At 42.6% G+C, this 20,797-nt stretch overlaps 1 protein-coding gene across 3 annotated transcripts in view; it reads left to right on the top strand.

Moving 5' to 3' along the window:
- FARP1 (FERM, ARH/RhoGEF and pleckstrin domain protein 1) overlaps positions 1 to 20,797 on the top strand; it is a 300,031-nt gene that overhangs the window by 35,277 nt on the left and 243,957 nt on the right. The gene's annotated exons all lie outside the window — the stretch shown is intronic.

The following is a 20,797-nucleotide window of genomic DNA, read 5'->3' as shown; positions in this document are numbered from 1 at the left end:
CCAGCAGAATCGCACAGGGGCCTGGAGTGGGAGTAGGGGTGGGAGGCGGGCCATCTCCTTAAGTCCTTGCAAATTAACAAATTAACAGAAGCATCAGGGCTGTTGGGCTTGGCCAGATCTTTCTCATCGGGGTGTGGAAACATGCAGTCTCCTGCTGGTCACAAGGACTTACCATTCGTTCATCACATGTGTCTTTAAGCATGATGAGGAAGTGTTGCAGTCTGACATGTGTTCTCTTGATCAAGGGGTTGGGGTTGGGGAGTGGTGTGGTGGAAAACAAGTGCCAGGGTCCCTGATCCAGAGAGAAGTGACCGCAGTCCTAGCTGAAGGCCACCTGTCCCCGTGCTACTCTGTTCACTCCCCAGGTAAGATGTTTGCCAGTAAGATGGTACTGATGGGGAAGTGTTCTCATCCCTGTTTGCAGTTATTTAAGCAAAACCCAGGCACCCGCCATGGCTGTGGTCTCAAAGAGTGGTGACAGAAAAGGTCTGCACTGCTGGGGGATGGGTGGATTCTACTGGAGTCCTGGCTGCTTCTTTTCTTTCTAACTCCGAAGTGTTTATTAATGAAATATATTTGAGGGGTGCCTGGCTGGCTCAGTCGGTTGAGCGTCCGGCTTCGGCTCAGGTCACGATCTCACGGTTCGTGGGTTTGAGCCCGCATCGGGCTGTCTCCTATCAGCACAAAGCCTGCTTCGGACCCTCTGTCTCCTTTTCTCTCTCTGTCCCTCCCCAACTGGTGCTCTCTCTCTCTCTCTCTCTCTCCCTCAAAAATAAAAGGAAAACATTAAAAATATATATATTAGGGGCACTTGGGTGGCTCAGTTGAGTGGCAGCCTGTTCTTGATTTCGGCTCAGGTCATGATCTCATGGTTCATGAGTTCAAGCCCCACATCAGGCTCCATGCTGACAGCGTGGAGCCTGCTTGGGATTCTCTCTCCCTCTCTCTCTGTTCCTCCTCTACTGTGCTTGCTGTCTCTCTCTTTCAAAGTACATAAATAAACTTAAAAAACTTAAAAAAAATATATATCTATATTAGAAATACACAGACTAGAAGGAAATTGACCAAAACGTTAACAACTTTTGCTTGCGAGCTGCACGCTGGTTACCAAATTTAGCAACATTTTGCGGTGAGTGCTTTTCTGCTTTAATTTTGAAAAATGGTCAATAGCGAGGTTTGTTGTGTCAGTTTAAAGTGGGATGGAACATATGTATTTTTGATGTGTGTCGGAATGTTGGCGAGGATTGATGACTCAGAGCGCTTGATGAAGGTCACCGGGTGTGAGGCTAGCACACCTGAGGAGCCCTCCACACACAGGCGAGGTGCTGTGGCCAAAAGCCCGGTGAGAGCTGCAAGGAAAACCCCCGAGCAGAAGCTTAGGCTTTCTGCTTATCGCTGCCCAAAAGTTTCCTGTTTCTTCTTTTGTGCAGATTCCAAATGTTTCTGGAAACCTTGAAAGTGAATAAAACAGCCCTTTGACAGAACTGACAGACACTGAGGGGTCTGGAGGGGGGAGGGGGGAACCCAGTGAGTCATTGTACAGAAGCACTGTGTTGTTAGCTTTGGCAAAGACAGTTCTTAGAGAAAGCTCTGTGAAGTGACTTGCTTTTATGGGGCACGTGAACCCTCTGCCTCGTCTCCCATCCGACTGCCACCCCCCCCCCCCCGAATAATAATAACCAGCACTTCTAGAGAACATACTCTATGTCAGGCACGGTCCTGAGCACTTTACATATATCGCTCTCTCAATATAACACTGAGAGGTGGATGCCATTACACGTGAGGAAACTGAGGCACAGAGAGGTCAAGCAGTATACACAAAGTCACACAGCTGTAATCGGTAGAGGCATGATTTGAACCCAGGCTATGCTCTCTCTCCACCACTCCCTTGCCTTTGACTGGGCATCAGTGGGAATGGGTGCATGGGTTCGTGGTTAAGTTTAGGTAGAAGGCTCTGCTGAAGCTCTCTCTGTAGCAGGTGTTGGACAGCTTGGTTTAATTAAATTTTTGCTAACCAACCAGTCTTTATTGAGGCGCCTGAAGGCCATTCACAAATAGGAAGTGTAACATTGGTTCTGTCTTCAAGGAATTCAAGGCCAAAGTTGAGAAGTGAGATACACGGCTATGAACATCTATATATTATAAGGCATAGTTCTTCATAAGGAACTCTGTGTCGGCACGTTTGTATCTGTCTTCGGAGAAAAATAAGTTGCCATCTTAAGGGAAAGCTGGAAATATACCCAAGTTCCAGTTGCTGGAGCTGTCCTCCCTCTCTAATCTCCTTCAACTGGCTCCTTCTAGCCTGTGAACAAGATTTAAGCCTTGGCGATCTTAAAAAACAAAAGTGAGCTAAAAAATCTCCTTCCCGAACCTTTCCTTCTACTGATGTTTTCGCGCCCTCTTCGATGGATTCTTGGAAGAATCCTTTTCGCTTGTGGCTTAATTTCCTCAGTTCCAACATGTTCTGGCAAGGCTTCCAATGGGATCACTCCCCTGCAGTAGTCCTTATTTTGTTTTAATGTTTTAGTCTCTTTTTTTAAAAGTTTATTGGTTTTGAGAGAGAGAGTGCGTGCACACACACAAGTGGGGGAGGGGCAGAGAAGGAGACACAGAATCCCAAGCAGTCTCTGTGCCTTCAGTGCAGAGCCGGGTGCGGGGCTCGAACTCATGAACCATGAGAACATGACCTGAGCCAAGATGCACAGCTGGATATTTAACTGATTAAACCACCCAGGCGCCCCAGTAATGCTTATTCTACAACGTATACTCTTTAAAGATTTAAAAGTAATACATGCTTACTGCAGAAAACATGTCTGCACAACAAAACCCACACACAAAAAAAAACCGACTGTAACTTGTAAGAAATTACCATAATTTGTAAGAAATTAGCACTGACCTTATGCCGCCTCTCCTCCCCTTAGCTGCAAATGTTTCTCAATTATGAATTTTAATAATGCAAAGGATTGTAGCATTTATATTCTACCCTAATATCCCAGATTCTCATAACTCTTTTATTTAGTGCTTATCACCAGTCTTCTTACTGTGGCTTTGCTGTTCCTGAGGTTTTGTTTTTCGTTTTGATTCATTCTGGGTTGGCAGGACTGCACGGTCGGAGTGTTTTATTTAAAGAAGTCCTCGTGGGGACTGTGTTCCCTGAGTTCTTTGCTGCTTTGAGAGTGGCTGTTTCTTGCCTTTATATTTGAAGGATGATTTGGCTGAGTATCAAGTTCTTGGGTCACATGTTCCTGCCCTCAGAATTTCAGGTGTCGCTCTTCTTTTTTTTTTTTCCTGGCATTGGGTATTGCTGGAGGAGGAAGCTAAGTCCAGGGTAATGTTTCTTCTCTCTTACACGGGATTGGTTTTTTTTCCCAACGGGCAGGCCTGTGGGATCTTTCATTCTTTTTAGAGCTTAGAGCTTTACTAGCCTATCTGAGCATTGGTTGTTTTAGGTCACTTTCCTGGGATTTTCTGTACCACAGTATCTGTAGGTCCCAGTCTGTTTTTGCATCACAAAATTTTCTTCCATTAGATCTGTTAATATTTCTGCACATATTTTGAACAGTCTTCACTTTTTAAGAACTGTAGTCGCTGTGTTCTCTCTCTTTTGTTTTCCAAATCTAGCGTCTGTTCTTGTCATCATTTATGTATCTTTTTTTTCCATTTAATTTTGAGTAATTTCTTCAAGTTTGCTCCCTGTGTCTCTTTGTGTTTTCTGAAGCTTGCATTGTTTTATTGTTGCAGCTGAGTGGCTCCTTTTCTGTAATTTTTTTCCTAATCTGCTTTTTCTGCTCTATCAGTCGGCCTAAAATCTCTTAGATAAGTGATAGTCATTTTTTGGAAGCTTCCTATCTAGTTTCTGAGACCCTTTTTAAAATGTTTATTATTTATTTTTGAGAGAGAGAGGGAGAGAGAGAGCGGGGGTGAGGGGCAGAGAGAGAGAGAGGGAGACACAGAACCCAAAGCAGGTTCCGGGGTCTGAGCTGTCAGCACAGAGCCTGATGTGGGGCTTGATCCCATGAACCATGCGATCACGTCCTGAGCTGAGGTTGGATGCTCAACCGACTGAGCCATCCAGGCACCTGAGCCCCCTTTTAGATTGACCATTTTATTGTTGGTATTTTTCAGATCGTGGACAGATGTTTTTTTCTGAACTCTGAGTCTGTTACCTTTGTTGATTTTCATGGCCACACCATGGGCGTTCAACCTGTGCATTCAGAAAGGGCCCCGCACTTGGGTTAATGCTCTGCTGCTTGTGTCTTGAAATTCTTAATTTTGGAACAAGGGGCCCTATATTTTCATACTGTAGCCACTCCTGTGGATTATTTGTTTTTAAGTTTTTATTTATTTTGAGAGAGAGAGAGAGACAGAGAGAGAGAGAACCAGCAGGGGAGGGGCAGGGAGAGGGAGACAGAGCTCTGCTCTGACAGCAGAGAGCCCATTGCAGGGCTTGAACTCCCGAACCAACCATGAGATCATGACCTGAGCTGAAGTCAGACGCTCAACCAACTGACCCACCCAGACATCCCTCCTGTTGGTTATTTTTACCTGGGTTTTGCCTGGGTTCCTACTCGACGATTCCTCATTTTTGAATGAGGCTGGGCTGTTTGCAGAAGACACTGATGTGTAAGGTATGTTGAAGGTCAGAAGGTTGGGGTCGGGGATATTGTAAAATATCCACTCCTATTTGTTACATCCACTTTGTTTTTGTTTTGTTTTTATGATTGCTTTTACATCTACCTTGAGAATAATCTTCCTTCAGTTTTAACAAGTATTTTAATGTGCCATTTTAAAGTTATATCCTATATAATAGGGGTGTGGGAGATTATATGATAAGTGAGACCTGCTTCGGAACCTGCTTCGGATTCTGTCTCTCCTCTCTCTCTGCTCCTCCCCCCACTTGCGCTCTGTCTCTCTCTCTCAAAAATAAACAAACGTTCAAAAAAAAAATTTAAAAATGGTGCATTAAAATGTTGAACGGGAAAATACCAAAATGTTGTTGTCCAGATTTCTAAAGTCCATTTCTTCTCTTGCTGTGGTGATCACGGGGAGTGGTAGCCGGCTCTGTGTCCTTTCGAGTATCTCAGTAATAATCTCAAATAGGAATTTGTGAGAAACAATCTTTTCTGAAGGATTGTTTCAGTTACCCTACTTACTCTGCTTTTGTGGATTTGAATTCATTCTTACGTTTTTGGCTAACACGAACAGTTGGTCATCTTTAAGCCGATGACTGTTTTTTAAGGTCCCTGATTTTGGCGGTGAGGTACTTTGAATGGGAAAGAACTAGTTTAACAACCACTTCTTTTGAAAAACGAAAACGACACTCTCATTCATAGTGTTCACGGATTCCCGTGGCGCAAATATTCCCACCATGGCTGATTGCAGGCTCCTGACGTGACGTCCTTGAACACAGAATGAGAAGGGGCTTTGCAGTAGCAAGAATATTACTGTCCTATAATATCCTCACTATACGGATACACTAGGCAAAAGTAACCTCGAGTATAGAGAACAGTAAAAATGTAGGAAAATAATTAGGAAGTGATGACCTTTGAGTATTTATTACTTTTGTTTCCAATATACTTTAAGTGTTAAGTGTATATAATTTATTTTTTAATGATGTCTTTTTAACAACTGGCTGGTAGAAGTTCTCAGACATTTAACAATGGCTCTCACAAGCCGATACAAACTGGCTCCAGCCTACTACTGGAAAGAACAAGTAAAGAAAGTAAAGGGACACCTTGCTGCGACTCTTGATATGGGGGTTGTGAGTTCGAGCCCATGTTGGGTATAGAGATTACTTAAAAATAAAATCTTAGGGGCGCCTGGGTGGCGCAGTCGGTTAAGCGTCCCACTTCAGCCAGGTCACGATCTCGCGGTCCGTGAGTTCGAGCCCCGCGTCGGGCTCTGGGCTGATGGCTCAGAGCCTGGAGCCTGTTTCTGATTCTGTGTCTCCCTCTCTCTCTGCCCCTCCCCCGTTCATGCTCTGTCTCTCTCTGTCCCAAAAATAAATAAACGTTGAAAAAAAAAAAAAAACCTTTAAAAAAAAAATAAAATCTTAAAAAAAAAAAAAGCATTCAGGCATTGGGGTTAATCTGATTCCTTCAGGTGCTGTTTTTTTTTGTTTGTTTGTTTGTTTTATTTTTTTAATGTTTATTCATTTTTGAGAGAGAGAGAGAGAGAGAGAGAGAGAGAGACAGAATCTGAAGCAGGCTCCAGACTGAGCTGTCAGCACAGAGCCCGATGCAGGGCTCGAACCCACGAACTGTGAGACCATGACCTGAGCCGAAGTCAGATGCTTAACTGACTGAGCCACCCAGGTGCCCCCAGGTGCTAGATCTGGAATTTTATTCTGATTTTGATCTAGATTTTGATCTAGAATTTTATTCTGGCGTGACTTGCTTTTTCGCTTGAGGTTGCATTCGATCAGGATACCAGTAGAAGATGGGAGGTAAGCTGGTACTGTGCTCCAAGTGTCTAATTTCTTGGCCTTTGGAATAGGATGGTACTTTCTTGGTGGACACCATTCTTGGCATATCATCCTTTAGGATACTTTTTTTAATTTTTCCTAAATATAACGTATTGTCAAGTTAGCTAACATACAGTCTGTACAGTGTGCTCTAGGTTTTGGGAGTAGCTTCATCCCAGATGACTTTGATTTTCTGGAAGTTATGCATTCATCTTTTACCGTTGTGTCGGTAAAACATACGTAACATAAAATTTACCGTATTAACCATTTTCGAGCGTATGGTTCAGCGGCATTAAATACACTGACATTGTTGTACAGCCATCACTGCCATGCATTTCCAGAACTTTTTCGTCTTCTCAACTGACATTCTGCATCCGGAAGCAGTAACTCCCCCCTTATCCCTGCCCCAGCCTCTGGCAACTTCCATTCTGCTTTCTGCCTCTATGAATTTACCTCTTCTAGATACTTCGTCTAAGAGGAGTCATGCACTATTTGTCCGTTTGCATCTGGCTTATTTCAGCGAGCATAATGTCTTCAAGGTTCATCCATGCTGTTGCATGTGTCAGAATCTCTTCTTTTTAAGGCTGAGTGACGTGGAGCTGCACGTACATGTCTCGTTTTGTTTGTCCGCTCGTCTGCTGGTGGACACTTGGGTTGCCTCTGCCTTTTGGCGATCGTGAATAACGCTGCAACGAACCTGGATGTACAACTCTCTGGTCGAAGCCCTGCTTTCGCTTCTTTCGGATATATACCCAAAAGTGGAGTCGCTGGATCGTATGGTAATTCTTTAATTTTTTGAGGTACTGCCATACTCTTTATACTGCTCATTCATTGTTTTTTTTTTGACCTGAAAATCAGTATGCCTTCCCCAAACGATCACATTCTTGTCAATTGTATCCCTTCCCAAGCAGATAGCGCATCTTTCTATGAGTTTATCTTTTGTGATGGTGTTCTGTTAACACATCATATATTTGAATGTCTCAGTGTGATGTGATAGCCCAATTAAATGTAAAGATAGTATCATAACATAAAGCATAATATGCTGAGTGCCAGAAGAGAAATACAATATGTTCTGAGTGCTCACATGGAGAGGAACAGGAAAAATTTTGTGGAGGATGTGGCATTTTGGATAATCTTTGGTAAAGGAATAAAATCCGGCCGGGTGGAGTTTTGGAAAAGGAGGTAAGGAAAAGGGGGGGCTATGTGTCTTGAGGAGAGAGAGAGGTAAAGTATGGAAAGGTAGGTTTGGGTCACCATAAGGGACCTTTGATGTGATGCTAAATAATTTATTCAGTTTTATAGGTAACGAAGAGCCATGAAAAGCTTTCAGTAGGAATTCCGTAACAGAATTGCAGTTGAGTTGAAAACATTCTAAAATATTTTATTTTATTTTATTTTTTTTACATTTACTTATTTTTGAGAGACAGAGAGAGATAGAGTGTGAGCAGGGGCGGGGCAGAGAGGGAGGGAGACACAGAATCCGAAGCAGGCTCCAGGCTCCGAGCTGTCAGCACAGAGCCCGACGCGGAGCTTGAACCCACAAACTGTGAGATCATGACCTAAGCCAAAGTCGGATGCTTAACCGACTGAGCCACCCAGGCGCCCCAGAGTTGAAAACATTCTGATCTGGGCAGTCAGATGGATTACCTCGTGGAGCTGGAGATTGTATTAGCAAAAGCCATTTGGCTGTTGAACGAATCTAGCTGAAAGGTCTTATGGGGAAATGGAAAGTTAGTTCTCTTATTTCCATTTTCCTCTTGCTGAGGTAATGTCCATGACCAGAGTTTTGTTCAGTTTCGTCTGTCGCCTTTTTACTTTTATTTACATTATTCTATTAAATATGACATATTAGTCTATACACTGAACATTCTTTAGGGAGGCCATCAAATCATTGAGATGATTAGTTGTGACTTGAGAAAAGTCAAATAAAAATCCTGAGGGGAAAAGTGTGCAAATGTGGTATTTCAAGCTGTGAGGGCAAATCTTCTCCAGGCTCCAGAGTTCCTCCCAGTGGGTGCAGTGTGTGTTCTACTGAACACGAGTTGGCAGGATTACCAACTTGAACTTGGCCGTTGGTCATCCTTCAGGGTGTGGGCTCTTCTGGCGAGGCTGACCTTTCATGTTTCGGCAGCACCCAGGAGGGGTCTGCAGCAGTTCCTGTAAGAACGAAGCGTCATCAATGTTTGTTGAGTGAATGGAGTTTCAAGAATGAACAGCAAGGACAGTACCTTAAAGGTTTATAGTAATGTCCTGGTGCCTTGAGTACTCCCTAGACTGTCCAAGTTTACCTGGGGGCCCGATGTGGGCCTCTCTGTGGCCATGAGGAAAGAGAGGGCTGAGCTGGCCACAGTTAATGCCCTTTGAAGGTCCTCCTTTCCTAGAGATGAGTTCCCTAGTCTTCTTCCTTCAAAGTGGTGTGCGGTCTTAAACAGGAGGTCTCGTCCTGGATATCCAAAATACACAAGTGGGCCGGGACTGTTTCTTTAATTGGCGTTGACTTTACACGTGGTGGGGAAAAGCGTTGGCCTCTCGCACCAGGATGTTTTTGAGGTCGAAACTCCAGGTTGGCTGTAAAATGATATGGCCCATGGACGTTTGCCAGCCTTGTCAGGGTCAGACTACCACCGGCTTCCCAGCATTGTGCAACACCTCCCTCCCCACCCCCCACCTGGGGCGGTAGAGAGCACTTCTGCCTGTTGTGTGATGCAGGGCCACTTACCATTGTGTTCCCAGGGAGTGACCATACTTGGTGGTCTGCTGGATGCTGGCTGATGGAGGCGTGCTCATTACCTGTGGGAAGACTTAGGTGATAGGGTGGCCAAGTGCATGAACTCATGCTGTCTGAAGGGTTTGAAGTAGATTGGCAGCCGAGGCAGGCTTCTTAAGGTTATGATTGTCAGGAAAATGAGTTTTTTTTTTTTTTTTTTTTTTAATTACAAAACAGTAGGGGCACCTGGGTGGCTCAGTCGGTTGAGCGTCCGACTTCGGCTCAGGTCATGATCTCACAGTCTGTGAGTTCGATCCCCGGGTCCAGCTCTGTGCTGACAGCTCAGAGCCTGGAGCCTGCTTGTGATTCTGTGTCTCCCCCTTTCTCTGCCCCTCCCCCGCTCATGCTCTGCCTTTTCTCTGTCAAAAATAAATAAACATTAAAAAAAATTAAAAAAAAGTTACAAAATGGTACAAGAAAGTCATTTCAATTCTATTTAAGGCCAGTAGTTTTTTTTTTTTTTTTAAGATTAAAAAAAAATTTTTTTTAGGTAATCTCTACACCCAGTGTGGGGCTTGAACTCATGACCCAGAGAACAAGAGTTGCATTCTCCCCCTGAGCCAGCCAGGCACCCCTAAGTGTTTTTTTGTTTTTGAAGATTGTGTTTTTAAGTAATCTCTACACCCAACGTGGGGCTTGAACTCACAACCCCAAGATCAAGAGTTACATGCACCACTGACTGAGCTGGCCAGGTGCTGCTAAGGCCTTTAATTTTTAATACATTCTTAAGTAAATGTTCAGTGTCTGCCTAGATTATTACTGGCTGCTTTAGGCCAAGTTCACAGAGGATACCTGTTCATTTTTTTGCCACATTTTGGTCATTGTCACAAGTAGACCGTAACAGCTTTTGATCATGTGAGAATAAAAGATTCCATTAATAAACCTGATATAATCCGCAGTACAGAAAAGGATTTGAATAAGTGATGAATCAGTTCACCAGATTATGCAAATTGTAGGGGTAGAAATTCCCTAACCAACCAAATGTAATAGTAAAATAAAATACATATTCAATACAGACAATATTTACTTATTATTGCCATGTGTATTACAAAGATTTCTCAAGTGAGGCATAGCTGAATTTTTAATTTAAAAACTAGTTTGGGGCCTCATATAATAAATATGCATCAGATTTTTATTTTCAGTTACCCAGAAAAGAGTTCAGATGTAGTATACTATCACAGTTTTTATGAACAACAGCCAAGGTTGGTGATCTCTGTTAACAGAAACCTTTTGGGTGATTCCTGTTTAAAAGCTTATTTTTTGCTTTCTTGTTGAAGTTCTCCGTCTTCATATTACATACGATATTTTCTACACTGGAGTGTCTATATTTTGTGACCGAGATTTGCCCCTGTCTTCTTTTGCCTGTTGGTGCTGTCATTCCTTCTTGTCCACGTCCCTTTGGTTTTCTTGACCCTGTCTGTAATAGCCTTTGTGTTAGCTTTTCTCTTCTTGAGCTGATCTACTAAAGAATTGTTGCTCAGCAATGACCAGGTGTCTGCAGTGGGGCGCCTGAAGCTGTCTCCACTCTTTTGTTATTTTCGTTTAAAAATATTATACAACCGTCTCCTTCCTGCAAGGATATTTTACATCGGTATGTGGGCAGTTTCTCTGCAAAACCTTTAAAACCCATGTGCTTTCTTTGTTGTGTCTCTGCACCGTCATAATGAATGGTGAAAGTCTGAAAAATTTCCCTTCTCTTCGCTGTTCTTTCTGGGAATACTTTCATTATAAATCAGTGTTCGAAGAAGATCCAACCCTGTGGTCTTTAACTCTGTATGTGTTTGTTGTGAACCTTTTCCTTCCTCCCAAACTGATTGCAAGCAAAATTAAGACTGACTGATAGAAAGTTTGCAGAGTCCAGTTCCTTCTCAGCCAGGTAATTGATAGGTAACAAATGCAATAGGACATTTCCAGGAGCTCTATAAACGACAGTGTCTTAGCTCAAGCTTCCAGAACAACATACCGTAGACCTGAGTGACTTAAACAACACAAATGTATTTTTCACAGTTCTGGAAGCTGGGAAGTCCAGGATCAAGGCACTGACTAATTTGATTCCTGGTGAGAGCGCTCTTCCTGGCTTCCAGATGACCTCCTTCGCACTGTGTCCCCTATGCTCTTTCCTCGGTAGATGCGTGTTTAGAGAGAGGAGATCTTTCTCTCTTCCTGTGTTTATAAAGGCCACCAATCCCATCAGATTAGGGCCCCACCTTTGTGACCTCGTTTAACCAGAATTATTTCCTAGAAGTCTTGTTTCTAAATACAGTCACATTGGGGGGTTAGGGCTTCAACATACGAATTTGGGGGGGGGGGTGGCATGGGAATGCTCACTTCAGTTCATAGCATATTGTTTCTATTTCTTCCCCATTAAAAACAAACTTTGACATAGGTAGTACTTGACTCCAGAGTATCCGTTCGAATCCTCTAAGTGTACCAACACTGGCCTCCTGCCACCTCACCTAGACCGGCTCCCGTTTCTGTTGCTCTCCTGTGCCCCCCACCTCTTCTAAGAGTGGAAACTTGACATACACAGTGTGGCCAGGACCTTATGCTCCCCACGCAGCACTGCTGGAGGCATTATAGGAACTCGCAGTCCTGCCCCAGCTGTCATGGTAACTTCTGATGCTGCCTGGCTGGGTTCCCACTGTGGACCTGGTCTTCCTGCTCCCAAGAGCTTTGACCTGCATCACCTCTGACCCTCCTAACTCCTGAGACTCTGCCAGGATTCTCAACATAGACACTTACTTGGCTAGTCTTACCCCACCTCCTCACCCCGGCCCCCCACCCCCCACCATCTATCTCTAGGGGAGTAACCTTAGGAGTCTCTGAAACAGATGAAGTGAGCACTGAGGACATTGACTTGGGCTACAGAATGTATTTTCCAAAAAGAAAAAGAACAAAAGAATATACTTTTCAACAGAAATCGAGCTCTAAGTAGTAGTTGGCTCTTGTTAATACTGTTGGTAAGCTTTGGTGTGCTAAAATGGCTTTCCAGGGCTGACTTGAGAATCTTTCCATCCTGTAACAGTGGACAATGCTTTTGGGGTTCCAAATATTCATCAAAATGGGAATAAATATTAGGAATATAACTTGTTCATAATCTGTAGATACCAAGATGAATTTCATTCCTATTACGAAGGCATTGCAGGACGCTGTACTACTTTCTTTTCTTTTAATGTTTCTTTTTTCCCCCTCCTGCAGTGTACCAGTAAAACCAACCTCTGGGTTAAAAGAAGGAGAAAAAGGACATATAGGCCTGAAGTCCCAACAACTCACATTCTTTGCCTGTGACATTGACCCTGTCTGTGGCATCCATAATCATTGTGCAAGTGTGATTTTGCATTTATTTACTTATTCATTCATTCATGTGTGCATATGCAGGCAGGCAAGCTCTATGCCCAATGTGGGGCTTGAACTCAAGACCTCAGGATCAAGAGTCACCTGCTCAACCGACTGAGCCAGCCAACCCCCCCCCCCCCCCTACTTTTGCATTGTTTAACTTTAACACTGTAACAGGTTACTTTTCCTATGTTGCATAGTCTTCATGTTTATAATTCCGAGCAGCAGATGTTCCATAATTTGGTTAGTTCTTCTTTGGGTATTTTGAGTTGACATTAATGTCAAAGAACACCTTTGTGCTCATGGCCTCTTTATTCCTTGGGATGATTTCTCAAAGATAAATTCTCCAAAATGGCAAATTAGGGGGAGTCTACAGTATTTATGGTATTGATTTCTAGAAGTGTCGTATCACATTTCCCTCAACACCAGGCATATAACATTGAGTTTTACTTCCTAGTCTACTTTCAAAAAAAATCTCCAAAGAAATTTCTTTTGGCATTTTAAGAAAAACCATTGATTACAGGCAGATATTTTAAACGGACAAGAAACGTGAGGAAGCCAGAGAATTTTGCTTATGTTGGTAATAACTCTGTCCCTCTAAGTCTTTAGTGGATATTCTATCAAGCAAAATAGATTTTATGAAACGTCTGTGTTTCTCTAGTTCCTTACCTAAGCAGGAAGTCATGGATGGATGGATGGATGAATGGATGGACCGATTGACAGATCAGGGCTCAGTAGCCTATTATAGTAAGATGCCATTCTATAACTTCTGATAATTATGCTGTGGAGTCACCAGAAAACCAAGCTCTTCTTATATTTGTTTATTTATCCCCGTGGAAAATGTGTGCTCCAGTGGAAGGAACCAGCTGACTTCTTTATTTAGAGAGACCCATCAGAGCAATTTATGAAGACCTGTAACATTGAAGTATTTGGTGTATTCCTGTTTTGTTTTGTTTTGTTTTTTACTGAAATATCATTAACATACAGTGTTATATTAGCCGGACATTCCTATTAAATATCCTGACATTTCTTTTTGTTAGTGTTTTGTTATCCATAAATATTATTTGCATACCATTAAAACCTTCACTAAAGCAACTAATAAAGGATATCTGATAAGTTGCAAGGATGGAGCCATTTTCTGGGACTCATGGTCTAGGGAGATGTTCTTTAATTTTTCAAAACTTTTTTGGTACCTTGTTCAGTAGCAACCAGCTTTTTTGTCACCCAGCCCTTATTCTCACCTAATATACAGCCATGTCATGAACATTTCTTTGGAATGCCTCATTGGAATCCAGCTATTCTGTGGCTCTAACAATCCCCTGATCTCCCAGAGTAAAACTCTGACAAAAACAGAAAGGAGGTTACTATGGCCTGGTTTGTTCTTTTAAAAAAAAAAATTTTTTTTTAACGTTTATTTATTTTTGGGACAGAGAGAGACAGAGCATGAATGGGGGAGGGGCAGAGAGAGAGAAAGACACAGAATCGGAAGCAGGCTCCAGCCTCCGAGCCATCAGCCCAGAGCCTGACGTTGGGCTCAAACTCACGGACCGCGAGATCGTGACCTGAGCCGAAGTCAGACGCTTAACCGACTGAGCCACCCAGGCGCCCCTGGCCTGGTTTGTTCTTAATAAAGCCATTTTAGCTTCTAGCTTCCTTTCTCAAATCCTCTTCTTGATAACAACGCATTTGACAATTATCCCTTAGAGATGCATTTGATTTTGATTTTGATTTTTTAACATGTATTTATTGTTGAGAGATAAAGACAGACAGAGCATGAGCATGGGAGGAAGACACAATCCGAAGCAGGCTCCAGGCTCTGGGCTGTCAGCACAGAGCTTGACGCGGGGCTGAAACCCACAAACTGCGAGATCATGACCTGAGCCGAAGTTGGATGCTCAACCGACTGAGCCACGCAGGCGCCCCAGAGGTGCATTTTTAATTCTGGATCTACATGAAATTAATATATTCTTTTAGTTTCACTGCCTGCTTTTTTCCTTGAGTGGATTTTCTATTGCTCTGTCATGCTCCATAAATATTCTCTGTGGGTTTTTGTATTGCAGAAAATTTATATATTCATTTAAAGAAGACTGTCATATGGGGCGCCTGGGTGGCTCAGTTGGTTAAGCATCCAACTCTTGATTTCGGCTCAGGTCCTGATCTCTCCGTGAGATGAGGCCCTGTGTCAGGCTCTGTGCTGACAGCGTGGAGCCTGCTTGGGATTCTTTCCCTACCCCCTCCCCCTCAAATAAATAAATAAACTTAAAAAAAAATAAAGAAGACTGTCAAGGCTACCATATTGGTTCCTTCTGAACTCTGGTAGGGTTTTCTTTCCATTTACCTTTGTCTTCTTTAATTGCTAATTAGGCATAATTGCTTATCAGGATTAATATAATTATTAATTGCAATTTAAAAATTGAATAGAAATAGGGCCACCTGGGTGGCTCAGTTGGTTAAGCGTCTGACTTCAGCTCAGGTCATGATCTCACAGTTCATTGGTTGTAGCCCTGTATCTGCTGACAGTTCAGAGCCTGGAGCCTGCTTCAGATTCGGTGTCTCCCTCTCTCTCTGCCCCTCCCCCGCTCATGCTCTCCTGTGCTCTCTCTCTCTCTCTCTCTCTCAAAAAATAAATAAACATTAAAAAAAATTGAATAGAAATAAAATAGTTCATGTCAGAATGGTAATAGTTTTTATAATGGCCGTAATAAATATGGGATTGTAATGATTTTCAGCTTTGAAACTGCTCTTTTTTGTAAACCACTGTTTCAGTTCTGTCATCTGGAGCACATACAGATTAGTCCCTGCTGATGATCAGGAGGGGAGCTCCCCACAGTTGCCCATCGGAGGATGGACACTTAGAGGCAACTTAAGATGACACATGAGGTGCGTGATATACAGAATATACGTGGCCTTCCTGAGTAATTTATGTAGCTAAAGCAAAAATGGACATTGGAAGCTGAGAATGCCTGAGAGTCAAAGATTTTATATGTCATTATTTACCTTAAAATCTTGTATCCACTTGGAATTTATTTTGGGGAGAAGTGTAGGTCTGACTTAATTTTTCCCCAAATGGCCACCCATTTGTTGCAACACCTCGTATTGAAGAATTCATTTTTCTCCCACTTGTTTAAATATCCTTTACTATATATGATATATTTGGCCACATTTCATATACTTTTGGGTCTGAGAGTCAAAGGTTTGAGAGGAGGGATCACTGTGCTCTCTGTTCCTTGCTGAAGTCACTGATGCTAAGTTCTGAATGTCTGAACTGCACATATGGGACCACTGAAATGACCTATAAATATATATATATATATGTATATACATATATATATTTACATGTCATAATATATATGTATATACATACATATATATGTATATATATTTAAGCTCACTAGATTTTGGTTTCAAAATAGTGACAACTTTAAGACGTTAAGTGGATGTTAGATTCCTTAGTGCAGTGGGATTGGAGCTCACTTACACTTGTGGTTTCTTTTCCCCAACCAGAGGGTCCTGTGTCCGTGGCAGCCTCTACATGTCCCCTGACTTGACGTAGGTTTTATACCCTGAATGCCCAGCTCTCACACCTGGCAGTGGCGAGGGCCTTTCCGGGACTCCTTCACCTGCTCTGGAGGATGACTGAGCAAACTCTTCTGGATATTCTCCAGAGGCTCACATGTCTGCCTTTCCCTGTTGGCTACTAACAGTCCCTGCCATTTGTCCCTGACTCTCCGTGCTGACTTTAGATGGGTATCCATTTCATGTTGACCTTTGCACCTTCTTAAAAGAAGAGAAATCAAAAGCATTTATAATCTCACTTCCCAAAGAAGACCTGTTTCGGTGTGCCTGCTACCAGCTTCTGTTCAGTGCTCATATATAGAAAAGTATTAAGAACATGTTCAATTTTTGAGGGTGTTTTTTGAGATCTTATGGGTATTATATGATACTATCGTTTCTGGTTATAATGCACAGTGGATAGGTTCCCCTGGTCTAGTCCATCTCAGAATTGCCAGTTTAAATCTTAACTTACTCATAGTAGATATTCTTCTTGTGTGTTTTTTGCCACCTTGATAAGATTTTTTTAAGGTAGGATTTTTTCTTTCTATTTATTTATTTATGTATGTATTTATTTATTTATTTATTTATTTATTTATTTTTAACATTTATTCATTTTTTGAGAGTGAGAGAGACAGAACATGAGTGGGGGAGGGGCAGAGAGAGAGAGGGAGACACAGAATCTGAAGCAGGTTCCAGGCTCCGAGCTGTCAGCACAAAACCCAACGTGGGGCTCGAACTCACGAACTTCGAGATCATGACCTGAGCTGAAGTCGGATGCTTAACCCACTGAGCTACCCAGGCGCCCCGGGTTTTTTCCTTTTTTTAATCTTTAAATGCTTATTTATTTATTTTTTTGAGAGTGAGAGAGCTCGAGTGGTGGAGGGGCAGAAAGAGAGGGACACAGGATTTGAAGCAGGCTCGATATGGGGCTCGAACGGACACACTGACTGAGCCACCCCAGGCACCCCTCAGTAGGATTTTATTAAGGGTTTTTGAGTTTAATTTTTCTTTTAAAATGTTCTTGTTTTTGCTTGGGCTCAACTAAAATGAGTTTAGAAATATAACTGAAAAAAAAAAAAAAGGATTGTTTATCTGTGAAATGTTGGGAAAATGTCCCAGGCTTTTATAGACTTGAGGGAGATGTAAATTTCAAGACTAATGTTTTAAGTTTCCCTTTTTTTTCCCCTCAAAGTTTTTATTGAAGTAATCTTTATTCTCAACGTGGGGCTCAAACTCACAACCCTGAGATCAAAAGTCACACACTCCATACACTCCATTGGCTGAACCAGTCAGGTGCCCCTGAGTTTTCCTTTTCTTTTTCTTTTTCTTTTTTTTTTGTTTTTTTCATGTTTTCTGTAACAGATGATATACTTTTTTTGTTGCTTAAGTTTTACTTACTCTCAGTTTATTTGGTTTTATGTTCTTGTCAGTTTCAGAATTCTTTCGATAAAGACTGTTCATTCTTCCTGCTTATATTGGTGTAGAGAACAATCCATTTTCCTTTTTTTGTTGTTGTTTTAAATGTTTATTTATTTATTTTGACGGGGTGGGCACAGGCAGAGAGAGAGAGGGCAAGAGAGAATCCCAAGCAGGCTGGTCACTCAGGTGCAGAGCCTGATTTAAGTATTGAACCCATGAACTGTGAGATCCTGACCTGAGCCAAAATCAAGAGTTGGATGCTTAACCGATTGAGCCACCCAGGTGGCCCTTGCTTGTTTTCAATGTTGAAACTATTCTTAGTGACTTTAAGAAAAATGCCCTTCTGGGGCGCCTGGGTGGCGCAGTCGGTTAAGCGTCCGACTTCAGCCAGGTCACGATCTCGCGGTCCGTGAGTTCGAGCCCCGCGTCGGGCTCTGGGCTGATGGCTCAGAGCCTGGAGCCTGTTTCCGATTCTGTGTCTCCCTCTCTCTCTCTGTCCCTCCCCCGTTCATGCTCTGTCTCTCTCTGTCCCAAAAATAAATAAACGTTGAAAAAAAAAAAAAAAAAGAAAAATGCCCTTCTAACTGTTGCCTTGCTGTGACACAGGGTATCCAAGTTTACAGATGCCTGGTGGAGATTCACTCTTTATTGCTAATTTTATGATCTTTACAATCTGAGAATATATAACATGCACATGGAACTTCTGTTATAGGTGAGTTTTGCACTTCAGCAAAATCACTGTTAGATGAAAAACTAGAGTATAATAGAGCAGAGTGTGTGTTCTTTATTTACCATTTCTTGCTGTCCCGATATTGTTATTTCTGCCTTTATATATTGTCCCAGGCGGGTTTGTGTTTCCTTAATGGCTTGTTCCAGTGGATTATAGACTGTTGGTTGGTACCTCCTGGATTTTGGCTGCTACCTAAGTGAGTCTCAGGTGCCCCATCTGGGAAACAGGGCTAACAGTAACCTCCTTTTAGGCTGCGGGGAGGATCGGGGAGACCCAGCCCATGACGGGTCACACAGACCAGCCCTGCCATTCAGCCACAAGCTTGCTGGGCCTCGTGTTCCTCTTCAGAGCCCTGGTCTTTCACAGACTCTCCTGCAGGTAGCTGTCCCACATGGTGGTTCCGTAGTGATGAAGAAATAGTGCCAGTAAGTGCTTATTAATAAATGGTACGTGTTATTACGTGAAAGCACTGAGAGACAAGAATGAAAAAATGTGTATTTCTCAACAGAAACAGAACTACTGTGCTCCGCAGGCACAGGGGTGGCTCAGTTGGTTGAGCGTCTGACTCTTGATTTCAGCCCAGATCGTCATCTCAGGGCTCATGAGATCGAGCCCCGCTTTGGGCTCTGCGCTGACAGTGCGGAGCCTGCTTGGGATTTTCTCTCTCTCTCTCTCTCTCAAAAATAAATTAAAAAAGGAAAAGGCTAGGCAGTAGGTATCTCCCTTAAGAAAAAAAAAAAAAGGCAGTACTGTGCTCCGATGTCTCATTTCACACCGTGCCTGGTCCTTTGAGCCCAGAGAGTACCTGGAGCTGATTCCACAGCCCTACTCCACCGTCTGCTTTTTCTCTTTCGCGACAAGTGGCCGCGATAGAGTTCTGTCTGTTTTAACCCAGCAGTGTAATCCGTGGGAACCGAGTGTTCGCCCTGGGAGAGGGAGGGCCAGTTATCTGTCTTTGACTTTGCCTGGAAGTGTCTGCCTCGAGTGTCTCAATGTCCCTTGAAGCTCGGCGGTTTCCCAGCACTTTTCAGGGCAGTATCTTTGCCTGTGCTCCGAGTATCTTCAGTTTTAAGAACTGAGCTAATTCACGGGTGATGTTTATTGCATGTTCTATCTACTGCATGAATACACATTTGTGAAAAATCCTCGCTCAGAGAAGTGAGAAGGGTGTTAAGACATTTAAAAAATTCGTAACATAGAACCATAAAGGCAGTACACCATACTTTTTATACTCTAGTAATAAATAATTCAGTGAGCGTTTTGATTATTTGATGGATTTGTCCCTTTGGGATCCTTACTAGCCCACATAGGTAATTAGCTTGGTATCTTGCTTGGCACCTTTGGGCTAAAAAAGGTGAGGGGTTCGGGGAAAACTGATTCCATCTAAAATACTGAGCCCTCAGGTCATTGAGTATTAGAGAGGGTGACAATTTTAGAGATGATCTTGTCCAGGAGAGCTTGTGATGTGGTGGTGAAGACCAGCCTCTCTGCCATCTGGTCCCATATCTGCCACTTTACTAGCTGGGTGACCGTGGGAAAGTTGACTTAATCTCATTGCCTCAGTTTCCTCATCTGTAAAAGGGGTCAGTAATAGTGTCCGCCTCATGGTGGGTGAAGCTTCAATAAGTTAGTATTTATAAAACTCTTAGAATAATGCCAGCTCTGTTCTAGAAAGTGCCATATAAGTGTTGGCTAAGTTGAAATAATACCTGTATATTTTTTCCACAATCCGTGAATCAGAAGCCTAAAATCCAGGAAGGATCAAGTTCATTTTACGATGTGCTCAAAAATGTCAAAAATTAGGATTTAGAATCCGGTGAACAATCTGATGGTATCTATATCATTTTTCTTCCCTCTCAGCGATGCAAGGCAAAAACTATTACTCCTAACTATTATTATTATTTATTACTAGTTTTTTTAAATGTTTATTTATTTCTGAGAGAGAGAGAGACAGACTGTGAGCAGGGGAGGGGCAGAAAGAGAGGGAGACAGAATCCGAAGCAAGCTCCAGGCTCTGAGCTGTTACCACAGAGCCTGATGTGGGGCTCGAAGCCACGAACCATGAGATCATGACCTGAGCTGAAGTCGGATGCTCAACTGACTGAGCCACCCAGGCGCTCCAATTATTATTTTTTTTATGGACAGTATTGTATAGTTAAATACCTTATTTATTAACCAGGCTGACATTAAAATTTTTCATTTTTCACAAGGGGTTTCACTTTTTTATTACATACATTTTTTTTTTCCCTTGACATTTTACTATTTTAATTAATGATTAATTCTGGGGGAAGTGTTCCAAGATGTGATATACCCTTTGCAATTCTGTTGAATTTTATTATATCATTTGGTCCGCGATAATAGCGCCTCGTTTATTTCTTGAATAATATTGAACTGTGAGACAATTTAACAGTCTAGTCTTTAATGGCTTTAATAGAAATTGCTTTCCTGGGGCGCCTGGGTGGCTCAGTCGGTTAAGCGTCCGACTTCAGCCAGGTCACGATCTCGCGGTCCGGGAGTTCGAGCCCCG

The sequence above is a fragment of the Herpailurus yagouaroundi genome, unplaced genomic scaffold (assembly GCF_014898765.1).
Source record: "Herpailurus yagouaroundi ecotype Mexico unplaced genomic scaffold, PumYag 164, whole genome shotgun sequence".
NCBI lineage: Eukaryota > Metazoa > Chordata > Mammalia > Carnivora > Felidae > Herpailurus > Herpailurus yagouaroundi.
The sequence above is the reverse complement of the archived record's forward strand: the minus strand, read 5'-3'. Positions and strand labels throughout refer to the sequence as shown.